This window comes from Suricata suricatta, chromosome 2 (genome assembly GCF_006229205.1).
Source record: "Suricata suricatta isolate VVHF042 chromosome 2, meerkat_22Aug2017_6uvM2_HiC, whole genome shotgun sequence".
NCBI classification, from domain to species: Eukaryota; Metazoa; Chordata; class Mammalia; order Carnivora; family Herpestidae; genus Suricata; species Suricata suricatta.
The window spans coordinates 161186955-161199896 of NC_043701.1; the positions used below are offsets into that span (position 1 = coordinate 161186955).

The 12942-nt window shown below is 36.4% G+C and overlaps 1 protein-coding gene and 1 pseudogene across 5 annotated transcripts in view; one reads left to right on the forward strand and one right to left on the reverse strand.

Annotated features, from left to right (window-relative positions):
• The window catches only part of NT5C2 (5'-nucleotidase, cytosolic II), a 93972-nt gene that overhangs the window by 28025 nt on the left and 53005 nt on the right, over positions 1-12942 (reverse strand). The gene's annotated exons all lie outside the window — the stretch shown is intronic.
• On the forward strand, positions 10295-12706 carry LOC115304147 (annotated as a pseudogene).

Below are 12942 nucleotides of genomic sequence, written 5' to 3' on the forward strand. Positions count from 1 at the left end.
TCTCAGGCTCTTAAGTACAAGCCACGCCATCAGGCTCTGTGCTGACAGCTCAGAGTCTGGAGCCTGCTTCAATTCTGTGTCTTCCTCGCTAGAGCCCCTCCCCTGCTCAAGCTTTCTCTCAAAAGTAAATAAACACTAAAAAAAAAAAACTTTTCTGCATCAAAAGACACTATGCAAGACAGTGAAAAGGCAACCCACAGAATGAGAAACAATATTTGCAAATTATATACCTGATAAGAGATTAATATCCAAAATAATTAAAGGTATTTCATCTACAACTCAACAACAAACCAAACAATCCAATTAAGACATAGACAAAGGACTAAGATATGCCTCCAAATAAGATATACCATACAAATAGCTAATAAACATATAAAAGGTGCTAAACATCACCAGCCACTATGGACATGTAAATCAAAAACACAAGGAGAGGGATGCCTGAGTGGTTTAGCTGCTTGAGCACTGGACTTGAGCTAATGACTCTGGCTAAGGTCATGATCTCAGGGTTTGTGAGTTTGAGGCCTGCATGGGGCTTTCTGCTATCAGCACAGATACCACTTCAGATTCTCTGACCCTTCCCTACTCACACCGTATGTTTATCAAAAATAAAAAACTTTTTTAAACCACAATGAGATACAAACTCACACCCATTAAAATAATTATTATCAAAAATCTTAAAATAACAAGTGTTGTCAAAGATGTAGACAAACTAGAACACTCATGTATTGCTGGTAGAATGTAAAATGGTGCAGCCACTGTGGAAAACAATTCAGGACTTTCTCAAAAAGTTAAACATGCAATTACTATATGATTCACCAGTTTCATTCCAAGATATATACTCAGAAGAACTGAGAGCGAAGACTAAAATACATACTTGTATACCAATGCTCCCAGTAGCATTACTCACAAAAATCAAAAGGTAGAAGCAACCCAAATGTTCACTGATGGACAATGGATAAACAAAATGTGGTAGGTACATATAATGGAATATTTTTCAGCCTTAACAAGGAATGAAATTCTGATATGCTACAACAAAAATGTGAAAACATGTCAAGAGACATAAGCAAGACCCATGGAACTATATGATTCCACTTAGCTGAAACCTCTAGGATAGGTAAATTCACAGACAGAAAGTAGATTAGAAGTTATAGGGGATGAGGCAAAAAGGTGATGGAAGGGTACTGCTTAATGAGTTTCTGTTTGATACAATGACAAAGTTGCGGAAATGGAGAATGGTGAGGGTTGCATGATATTGTAGATTTATTTAATGCCACTAATAATATTTAAAATAGATAAAATAGTAAACTTTAAGTATATTTAACCACAATTAAAAAAAAGTAGGGAAAAGGGTGCTCTACCTTGTTTGAGATGTCTTCGGTGAAAGCATACAGATGATATAGAATATTTCTTACTTTAGGTTGTTTCTTTTCCTTTAAATGCTACTAATGCCAGGGGCGCGTGGGGGGCTCAATCAGATTGGCTCAGGTCATGATTTCACGGTTCGGTTCTTGAGTTCAAGCCAAGCATCGAGCTCTGTGCTAACAGCTCGGAGCTTGGAGCCTGCTTCAGGTTCTGTGTCTCCCTTTCTCTCTCCCCCTCTCCTGTTTGTGTTGTCTCTCTCTCTCTCAAAAATAAACAAACATTTTAAAAAATTTTAATGCCACTAATGCCACTAAAGCCACTAAGTTTCATGAGGATATACAATAGCTGACAGAAACATGATCTGAGTGCCCTGGACTTAAGTCCAAGTAAATACACCATGCAAAAAAATGTTCATTTAAATGTCAAGTGAGTTGAGTCAATTCCAAAAACAATAAAACAAGATCATTGAGTGCATCTACTATGCATGACAAGATAAGATGAAAGATCAAAGGTCCTGAGATATTTCTGCTAGTGACAAGATAATACTCTAATTACCAAGAACTAGTTTCTCTTAATTTCTTCTCTGGAACTTTTAATTGCTTTATTCTATCTTCTCCCTCTGCTTTAGGTTTGTTACTGCAAACCTATGAATCTTAAGTCAACTGCTATGTACAATATCTTTTACCTTTTGACTTGGTGAACTATTTGTAAAACGGAGGCAACAATCCCCATTTCAGTGGGCTTTTGTGAAGAGTAAAGGATACATTGTGCAGGGGTGCCTGGGTGGCTCAGTCGGTTAAGCATCCAACTCTGGATTTTGGCTCAGGTCATGGTCTTGTGGTTTGGGAGTTCAAGCCCCACATCAGGCTCTGCACTGAGAGTGCAGAGCGTGCTTGGGATTCATTCTCATTCTCTCTCATATTCTCTCTCTCTCTCTCTCTCTCTCTCTCTCTCTCTCTCTCCCCCTCCCTCCCTCCCCACATGTGTGCTGTCTCTCAAAATAAATAAACTTAGAAAAAGAGAGGCACCTGGGTGGCTCAGTCAGTTAGGTGGCTGACTTCAGCTCAGGTCATGATCTCACAGTTCGTGGGTTTGAATCACATATCAGGCTCTGTGCTGACAGCTCAGATCCCAGAGCCTGCTTCGGATTCTCTGTCACCCTCTCCCTCTGACCCTCTCACACTCTGTGTGAGTCTCTCTCTCAAAAATAAATAAACGTTAAAAAATTTTTTTTCCAAAAAAAAAGAAAGGTACACTGTACATAAATTACATTTTCTAGCACACAGAGTACATGCTTAATAAATGTTCTCTTCCTCCTGATGATTTCTCAGAAAAATGGGAAGGACTGGACACTGACCATAATATCCATTAGTATTGACATGGTTAAGGAACTTACTGTTGGACTCATCAAAATGGCTCCAAACCCTAAACGTGTTGGAGCTGGAAAAAAAATTGTAATGTGTCTCTTTTTGAACCTTTGAGCTCAACAGGGCAATAAAAAGAAAGGAAAATTAAGAAAGAAAAAAAGGATACTTCTTGATTGAAAAAAGAAAAATCAAGATGATTTAAATGAACCATAGGGGGCGCCTGGCTGGCTCAGCTGGCAGAGCATGCTACTCTTAATCTCCAGGTTGTGAGTTTGAGCCCCACACTGGGTGTGAAGCCTACTTACAAAATAAAGCAATAAATGAACCAATTTAGAAATAATACATTTTCATAATTGTAAGCCAAGAGTCATTCTACATTTGTCAAAGGCTTTAAGTAAATATTAACAAATCCTCCCCTGACACATACACTCTCCCTTGGGGTAAAGACTTCTGAAAATTATACACACATAATTTTGATGTTAACTCCATGAAACTTATTGATGTTAAGTCTTTTATGCAACTGTGAAGGTCAACTACTTCCTTTCATTAGAAGAGTTTTTCTTGTTTCAAAAAGGGCAAATAATTTCCCTGGCACTTATTAGAAGCGTATCAGCGATCCCTTTGTCTTAAAGGAAAAAATTTTAATTTAAATAAGGACCACTTCTCAGAAATCCATTCCTTCCCCATGATCCTCCTAAGAAATAACCCTTCACTAAAAACAGTGCTTAATTTCTATGTAAACATAATCTGATGCCAACTACCTTGACATCAGAAATCTATTCAGAAAAGAATTTCAACTTTCTATTAAGTTCATGATCATCTGTAATACTTAAAGAGAAAATTCAAAAACAAGAGTGATTAAATATTCCACTGCTATCTGTCCAGCATTCCTGGTTTTCCCACAATATATAGGAATATAAATGAGTTTAAAGCTGATATTCTTCTTCTTATTCCATAGATTTTCCTGTATAGCTCAAGACTGGTAGGGGCGCCTGGGTGCCTCAGTGGGTTAAGCCTCCCACTTCGGCTCAGGTCATGATCTCATAGTTCAGAGCCCTGCGCCAGGCTCTGTGCTGACAGCTCAGAGCCTAAAGCTTGCTTCAGATTCTGTCTCTCTTTCTCTGTCCCTCCCTCCCCTCTTCACGGTCTGTCTCTCTTTCTCCTTCAAAAATAAATAAACATTATATCAATACTTTGGTATTACCAGTCAGAGCAACAGAACTACTTTCAGTGCATTCATCATTTTATATACATTATTTCATTTAAACCTTATACCAATAGTTTACCACCACCAACAAAACCCCCCCACCCTCGCACCAAAAAACACAGACCTTTTTTTTTTTTTTTTTTAATTAAATGACTAAGGTCAATCACACTCAAAGGTTTCTGCTTTTTCTACAACCTCACAGGCTCTAAGGTAAAGATAAACGTAAGACTAGGTAAACTCAGTGTATGGGACTTAAGCCTTCAAAACAGAAATAGGATTATTCTGGCTTTTTATCTTTTCAATCACTTTTTACATCTAGATTACTCTAACTTAATAGCTATTGGCTAATATTTGCTTGTAAAAGAAACCACATTTTACAGATTAGCAGTCTGTCAGAGAGTGAGCTATAATCATGAGGACATGATAGCAGTACTTTAAGTCACTCGAATCAGACAAGAATTTCTCATTTGAAACCTCAGCAATAAATTTCTGGATATAATATTATACAACTAAGTAATAGAATACTAAGAGTAATAGAAACCAGAGGTCCATTTATGCCTATTTGCCACTTAATGAACAAGGAATAAACAACCTTAAAAAAGTCAATTCTCCCTTTGTTTTCCATTTTCACTCTACTGTCCACTATTATTAACAATAAATTCAGTAATATAACATTTTTAGCATTACTCTTTACCAACTAAAACAAAATTCACAATTAGTATAGCTTACTCCCTTCATTCTATGGAGGGGAAGCAGATAAATTAAAAACAACTTTCTTGTTCTTTCATTAAGTCCAAAGACCTAAACCTTAGGTTGACTTTCAAGATCTTTTTTGGCCTGATTTGTCCTAGGAAATGCAATCATCATTCTTATCCATATGTCTGAAACATTTAAACAGAAAAAGGCTAAAAGACTGCTCTCAAATAAAGACCACAAGCACAAAATCTGTTGTCTAGAAAGCACCTACATTAGAGCAACTTAATAAAATAGAAAACCAAAGCACCCAACAGGTCTAATTAAGGGAAAAAAAAGCCTCAGGAGAACGAAAAGAAAAACATATATCTGCAGAGGAAGACAAAAATATGCAAAGGACCAGATTCTGATATACATTATGTGCATTTTTTATAAAAAACATAGTCTACCACTAGTCAATGGTAAAGCTAATATAAAAGACTCAGTACTATATAGAATCTAAACAATGATGTACATATATATAACTCATCTGTACTTAGTATACAAATTGGTTAAAGCATAATTAATGTGCATACTCTCATAAGAGAAATAAAATGTTAATCTACAGTATCAGAGAGATAAGGGGTGAAATACCAATAGTGACATTAACTTTATGGGCAGATTTCAAGATTAAAATTAATTTAGGTCCAAGACAATCAGGAAAAATTATGTCAACAGGTAAGTTCTTTATTTTGGAGTTTTAAAAATTTTATATAAAAATGTCAATCTTACATAGAAATTCTACAAATAAACTAATAAAAACATTAAAAATGTATAGCTCGCTTTAATTACAATGATAGCTGATAATAAAGAGAATCTTCTCTGAAAACTTGCATTGAGATGAGATGAAGATAATGAGGCTCCCATGAGAATGGATTATGTTACTGAACACTCTGACACACTTCATCCAGGAAATAAATATTCCAAACTGTAAGCAAAATCATAAAAATTTTTTTTAAAGTAACACAAGTCAGGGGCAGCTGGGTGGCTCAGTCGGTTAAGCGGCCAACTTCAGCTCAGGTCATGATCTCACAGTCTGTGGGTTCGAGCCCCATGTCGGGCTCTGTGCTGACAGCTCAGAGCCTGGAGCCTGCTTCTGATTCTGTGTCTCCCCCTCTCTCTGACCCTCCCCCGCTCACACTCTGTGTCTCTCTCTCTCTCAAAAATAAATAAATGTTAAAAAAAAAAAAAGTAATACAAGTCAGGCAATTATTTCTCTTTAAACAAACAATCCAGGGTGCCTGGGTAGCTCAATTAAGCATCTGACTTTGGCTCAGGTCAGGATCTCATAGTTCATAAGTTTGAGCCTGAGTCAGGCTCTGTGCTCACAGCTAGGAGCCTGGAGCCTCCTTAGATTTTGGGTCTTCCTCTCTCTCTGCCCCTCAATTGCTCACACTCTGTCTTTGTCTCTATCAAAAATAAATAAGCGTTAAAAAAATTTAAAAAACAACCCAACAATCCATCATTCTATCAAAAGTCTATATAGTTTACTTTTGGAAAATTACAATGTCTTTAGAGTCCATGTATGTACTCTTGCCTTAATTATCCTCTTCCTTATTTATTAGTGACAAATTAAGAGTTTTAAATTACTCACCACCAAGTCTATCAACCCCAATATTTGATACAAAGAACAGCATTTTAAATTTTCTTATATTTTTTTATTTTAGAGAGAGAGAGGGAGAGAGAGCAAGCAGGGGAGAGGGTCAGAAAATGTGAGAGAATCTTAAGCAGGCTCCACACTGAGTGGACCACAAGATCATGACCTGAGCCAAAATCAAGAGTCTGGAGGTTAAATGACTAAGCCACCCAGATGCCCCAAGAACAGCATTTTTAAAACATCAGGTTATTCAAAACAAAATTTCCTATCAGTATGAACTATTAAAAAAAGGTAAATAATCAAAACCAAACCATCACACTCTTCTACCAAAGAAGGTCTGCTACAGCCATTTTCTAGAAAACCAAAGACAGAGCTTAATTCTTACCAAAAAAACCTTAAATCTCCCAAATTAGATCCCATCTCCCACACTTCCCATGAAAAAGTCATACACATTTCCAACACTGGAAAACAAGGAAAAAGAAAACTTACCTATGTAGCTGTTTTCTCAGAACAAATTTAGCAAAGTTTACACAGGGTGATAAGGCAGGCCCTAAAGCCAATAACCACCTTTTCTCAACAAATGTTACCTTTCTAAAATGTGACTGCCATCTGAAATGTGATATCAGAAGCATTAATCCTAGCCTCACTACAATTTTACTACATTCTAATTCTGAAAACCAGTAATTCACCTATGCTGTAAAGGGTAACTCCATATCACTCAAAATATTTTTTGCCTAAATATTCAGTCAATTCACAGATTATGTTAGATAGCAGTTTTATAGCACATCTAATAATTTCATTTCAGTTAAAATTAATGCTTTTATTGGGTGATTCCTTATTCCAATAAAAAAATCAAATACATATATTAAATGTCTTCTTTACACTGGAAATAACAGTATACAAAGAAGACAGCTTTATAATTAGCCACTACTTATTAAGCATCTAATGTATGAGCTAATTCTGAAAAAAAATTCAGAAACCATTTCTTCTCCATATCCTTCAAATTCTAAAGTCAAAATATATGGGGGGGGAGGGGGAAGTGCACTGTGCCACATTTCATTCTGCACAGAATATTGGCATTTTCCATAAACACTTGAAGAAAGTAGGTCAACAACATCATGATGTTAAGAGGTAGAACACAGAAGGAAAACTTAAAAATTGTAATCAGAAATAAAAGTGGTTATTAAAACCACTGCCTATATTAAAAATATAAAACAAATAAAGATAATGGTGCCTAGACTAATGGTGGCTGGACTATTTGGATAGTACTTTATCCAATTAATTTTATATAAGAAGTTACTTTTTTTTAATAGTCAGCAATTATCACAAAAGCAGGTTATAACCTCATACTTATAAATAATTCCTTTAAGGGGTGCCTCATTGGCTTTAATTGTTTGACTCTTTGTTTCAGCCCAGGTCATGATCTCATGGTTCATGAGTCTGAGCCCCACTTGGGCTCTGTGCTGATGGTGCAGAGCCCACTTGGGATTCTCTCTCTCCCCACTCCCCTTCTCGCTCTCTTGCTCTTTCTCAAAATAAATAAACTTTAAAACTATTTTAAATAATAAAAATTCATTTTAAATCACCTTTAAATTTAAATCTCCTTCATTCTCATGCATTCACTAAAATGAAAAGCTGGTTCTTAGCAGGGGAAAAAAAGAAATCAATAAAACTGATAATCTTCTTGCTAAACTGATTAAAAAAAAAGATACAAATTATGAATATCAAGAATGAAAAAGAGAATAGTACAACAGATCTTACAGACATAAAAATAATAAAAATATTATTAATATTATACCAATTAATTTAAAACTCAGTAAAATGGACACAAATTATCAAAACTAATATAAGAAACTGAAATTCTGACTAGCATTCTGTTTAAAAGTTGAATGCGTAATTGAAAACTCCTACAAAGATAACTCCTTGTCCAGACAGCTTTACTAGTTCTATCCGAAACTTATGGAAAAAACACCACCAATTCTGCCCAAACTTTCAGAAAATAGGATAGGGGAAAAATTCCCAAACTCATTTTCTGAGGCCAGCATTACACTAAAACCAATATTCAAGAGACATTACAAGACAACTATAAACCAATGCTCCTCATGAACAAAATGCAAAAATCTTCAACAAAATAGCGGCAAATCAAATTTGCCAATATATAGAAAGAATAGTACTTAACCAAGTGTTATTTACTCCAGGAATGCAAAGTTGGTTTAACATTCAGAAATCATGCAATATAATTCATCCTTTTAACAGAAAAAAAAAACCATATGGATCATCTCAACAGAGGCAGAAAAATATCTGATGAAATTTAGCAACCATTCATGTTAAAAGAAAACTCCCAGAAAACTAAGAACAAAAGGAAACTTTCCAACCTGATAAAAAGGATTTACAAAAAACCTACAACTAATATCATACTTAACAGTGAAAAACTGAACATTCTCTCTAAGATCAAGAATACAGTAAAGAGGTCCATTCTCAACACCTCTTTTCAAACAACACTAAGGTTTTAGTGCAAGAAAGCAAAAAAAAATTTTATTAAGATGTAAAGATATACAGATTAGAAAGAAAAAAGTGATTTGCAGATAATCTGATTATATATGTAGATAACCCTAAGAAGTTTATGAAAGAGCTACAAAAATAAGTGAATTTAGAAAGTCACAGGATTCAAGGACAATATACAAAAACTAGCTGTTATATCTAAATGCTAAGAACAAAATAATAGAAAATGAAATTTCAAACACCATTTACAATTACATTAAAAAATAGGAGATACTTAACTGATAAATGTAGCAAAATATATGTAAGACCTTTACACCAAAAAAGACAAAACATTACTAAGAGATACTAAAGATTTTCGGTAAATGGCACAATGTATCATGTTCCTGGACTGGAAGCCTCAAAGTAATTAAGAAGGCAAACTGATCAAGAAATCACCCTTGGGTGCCTGGCGTCAGTTAAGCATCTAACTGTTGACTCTGGCTCAGGTCATTATCTCAGAGTTCATGGATTCAAGACCCGTATCAGGCTCTGCACTGACAATGTGGAGCCTGCTTAGGATTCTCCCTCCTTCCCTCCCTTCCTCTCTCTCTCTCTCTGCCCCTTCCCTGCTGGGGCACCTGTATGTATGTGCTCTCTCTCTCTCTCTCAAAATAAATAAACTGAAAAAGAATCTTTAATAAAAATAAAAGGACAAATAACCAATTAAAATATAGGCATTTGAATGGGCACTTCACAAAAGAAATGTAAGTAGTCAATAACCACATGAAGATTTTCAACATCACTTGTTATCAGGGAAATACAAAGTAAAATCACAATGATAACACTACAAGTTCAGTTGAATGGCTAAAATTCAGAGGACAGACAATATCAATATAGGTAAGGATTGGAGCAAGCAGAATTCTGTTTGCTGGGTAGGGCTTTTTAAAATGGTATGACTGGGGTGCCTGGGTGGCTCAGTCGGTTGGGTGCCCGACTTTGGCTCAGGTCATGGTCTCATGGTTCGTGGGTTCGAGCCCCACGTCGGGCTCTGTGCTGACAGCTAGCTCAGAGCCTGAAGCTTGCTTCAGATTCTGTGTCTCCCTCTCTCTCTGACCCTCCCCTGCTCATGCTGTCTCTGTCTCTCAAAAATAAATAAAAATAAAAAAAATATATAAAATAAAATGGTATGACTATTTTGAAAAACCATGTATTTGTTTCCTATAACGTAAACATATAATCTGGCAATTGTACTCCTAGGTATTTACCCAGAGGAAATAAAAATATACAGCCACAAAAAGACTTGTAGTATACCACTGTTCATAGCAGTTTTATTCATAATAGCCCAAAATGAAACAACTCAAACATCCATCAACAGATAAATGAATAAACAAATTGTGATACCTATACCTATACAGGTATCCCCTACTTTTTGAAAGTTCAAGTTATGCCACTTAACTTTGTGAAGGACCTACATTAGTACCTGTTTTTGCTAATTTGAAATAAATCTGAAGAGGATTTTTGCTTCTATGAAAAAAAGAAAAAGCAAAAATGGCGGCCAGCATTTGTTTTACAGCCAACCCTTGTAGAGGCAGTGCGCACCTCCAGCACCAGGAGTGGCCCTGCCACACTCCTTCCCTGGGACTTAATATCTTAGCAGCAAGCCACCATAGAGCTTTGAATTGTGTCTGTAAGCTACCGTGCTTTATCTCAATTTATTTTGTGTATCCATTAGCAAAATGTGTTTCACAGTATCAAAAAAGCCTAACAATGGTTAATTTGAGGATCTGGAAATGCCCCCATTTTTTTTTCATATGAATGAAAGGTAATTGTTTCTTGGCTTTATGACATTTCAGATAACAAACAGTGTCACAGAACACTTTACTTTCAGATAGTAGGGAAAACTTATTATGATGGACTACAACTTGACTTCACCCTCCAGAAAAAAAGTAAAGTTTAAAGAAAAACAGGATAATTTTATAATGCTGACTGGTTAAAATCACTAGTAATAAGATTTACATTATGGTCTGAGAAGAGTACATTATTTCTGTAGTATTCTTTACAATTAACCAAAATACGTCATCATGTGAAAAAACATCAGACAAACACAAATTGTAGAAGATTCTACAAAGATATCTAACCAAAGTGTCAAAGTAATGAAGAAAGATGGGACTATCATAGAAGACACTAAGGAAATATGACAACTAAATGCAATCAGTGTGGGATCCTAGATTGGTATAAAGAATATTAGTGGGAAATTTTATAAAAACTGAATAAAAGGTGTAGTTCAGCTAGTAGTATTGTACTAATGTTAACTTCTTAGTTCTTATAATTATACTACGGTCAACTGTATTAAGAGGTCACCATTAGAAGAGAATAGAGTATGCGGCATCTGGGTGGCTCAGTCAAATGAGCATCCAAGTTCGGCCCAGCTTTGTGCTGACAGTGCAGAGCCTGCTTTGCATTCTGTCTCCCTCTCTCTCTGCCTCTCCCCTGCTTGTTCTCTCTCTCTCTCAAATAAAAATCATTAAAAAAAAGAAGAAGAAAAAGAAGAAGAAGGAAAGTGGTGCTTGGGTGCCTCAACTGGCTAAGCGTCTGACTTTGGCTCAGGTCATGATCTCACGGTTCATGGGTTCAAGACTCACATCGGATTCTGTGCTGACCAGTTCAGAAACTGGAGTCTGCTTCGGACTCTGTGTCTCCCTCTCTCTCTCTGCCTCTCCTCTGCTTGTGTGCTCGCTTGCTCGCTCTCTCTCAAAAATAAACTTAAAAAATCTTTTTTGACAAGAAGTAAATAGAAGCCAACTATTATTTTTGCAGCTTTTCCATAAGTCTAAAATTAATTCAAAATAAAGGTTTAAAATGTTGAGGGTAAGAAAAAAGGAAGAATGAACCATTTACTGACAGAACATCATCAATGAATCGCAAAAACATTGTACTAAGCAAAAGAGGCCAGATACAAGAGTATATACTATATGACTCCATTTACATGAAATTCTGAAAAGAGCAGGGTAGAAGGGAGAACTGACTTCAAAGAGGCAATGAAGGAACCTTTTGGAGTGATGGAAATATTCTTTATCCTAATTGTGGTGGTAGTTACACACATATACATTTTGTCTAACTATATCTATATACTTAAAATGCATGTGTTTTATCGTACATAACTAATTACTATTTTATAATTTAAAAAATAAGCTCATATTTGTAAGTATTCTATTTGGTCTTTTGGCAGTGTGCAGCAGCAAGGTGGTGGTGCAAATTTCCAAGAAGATGGAAGTTTGTCGCTGATGGCATCTTCAAAGCTGAACTGAAAGAGTTTGTCACTTGAGAGCTGGCTCAATATGGCTACTCTGGGGTTGAGGTCCGAGTTACACCAACCAGGACGGGAATCATTATCTTGGCCACCAGGACGCAGAATGTTCTGGGTGAGATGGGTTGGCAGATCCCAGAATTGACTGCTGTGGTTTAGAAGAGATTTGGTTTCCCTGAGGGCAATGTATGGAGCTTTATGCTGAAAAAGTGGCCACAAGAGGTCTATGTGCTATTGCCCAGGCAGTCTCTGCATTACAAACTCCTGGGAGGCCTCCCGGTGCAGAGGGCCTGCTGCGGTGCGCTGCCCTTCATCATGGAAAGCAGGGCCGAAGGCTGTGAGGTCATGGTGTCTGGGAAACTTTGAGGAAAGAGAGCTAATCCATGAAGTTTGTGGACGGCCTTATGATTCACAGTGGGGACCCTGTTAACTACTACCTTGACCCTGCTGTGCGCCATGTGCTATTCAGACAAGGTGTGCTGAGCATCAAAGTGAAGATCATGCTTCCCTGGGACCCAAGTGGTAAGACTGGCCCTAAGAAGCCCCTGCCCTTCATCATAACAAATGTGGTCCCAAATCCCTATCTCCTATTTTACTCATCCCTTCCTTTGTCCTCCTCCCCTCGTAACCATCAGTTTGTTCTCGGAAGTTAAAAAAGTCTGTTTACTGTTTTTTTCCTTTGCTCCTTTGTTTCTTAAATTCCACATAGGAGTGAAATCATATGGTATTTGTCTTTCTCTGACTTATTTCACTTAGCATTATATGCTCTAGCTCCACCCATGTCATTGTAAATGGCAAGATTTCATTTTTTTATGATGGCTATATAATATTCCATTGTATATATACCACATCTTCTTTATCCATCAGTCAATGAACAGTTGGGCTGTTT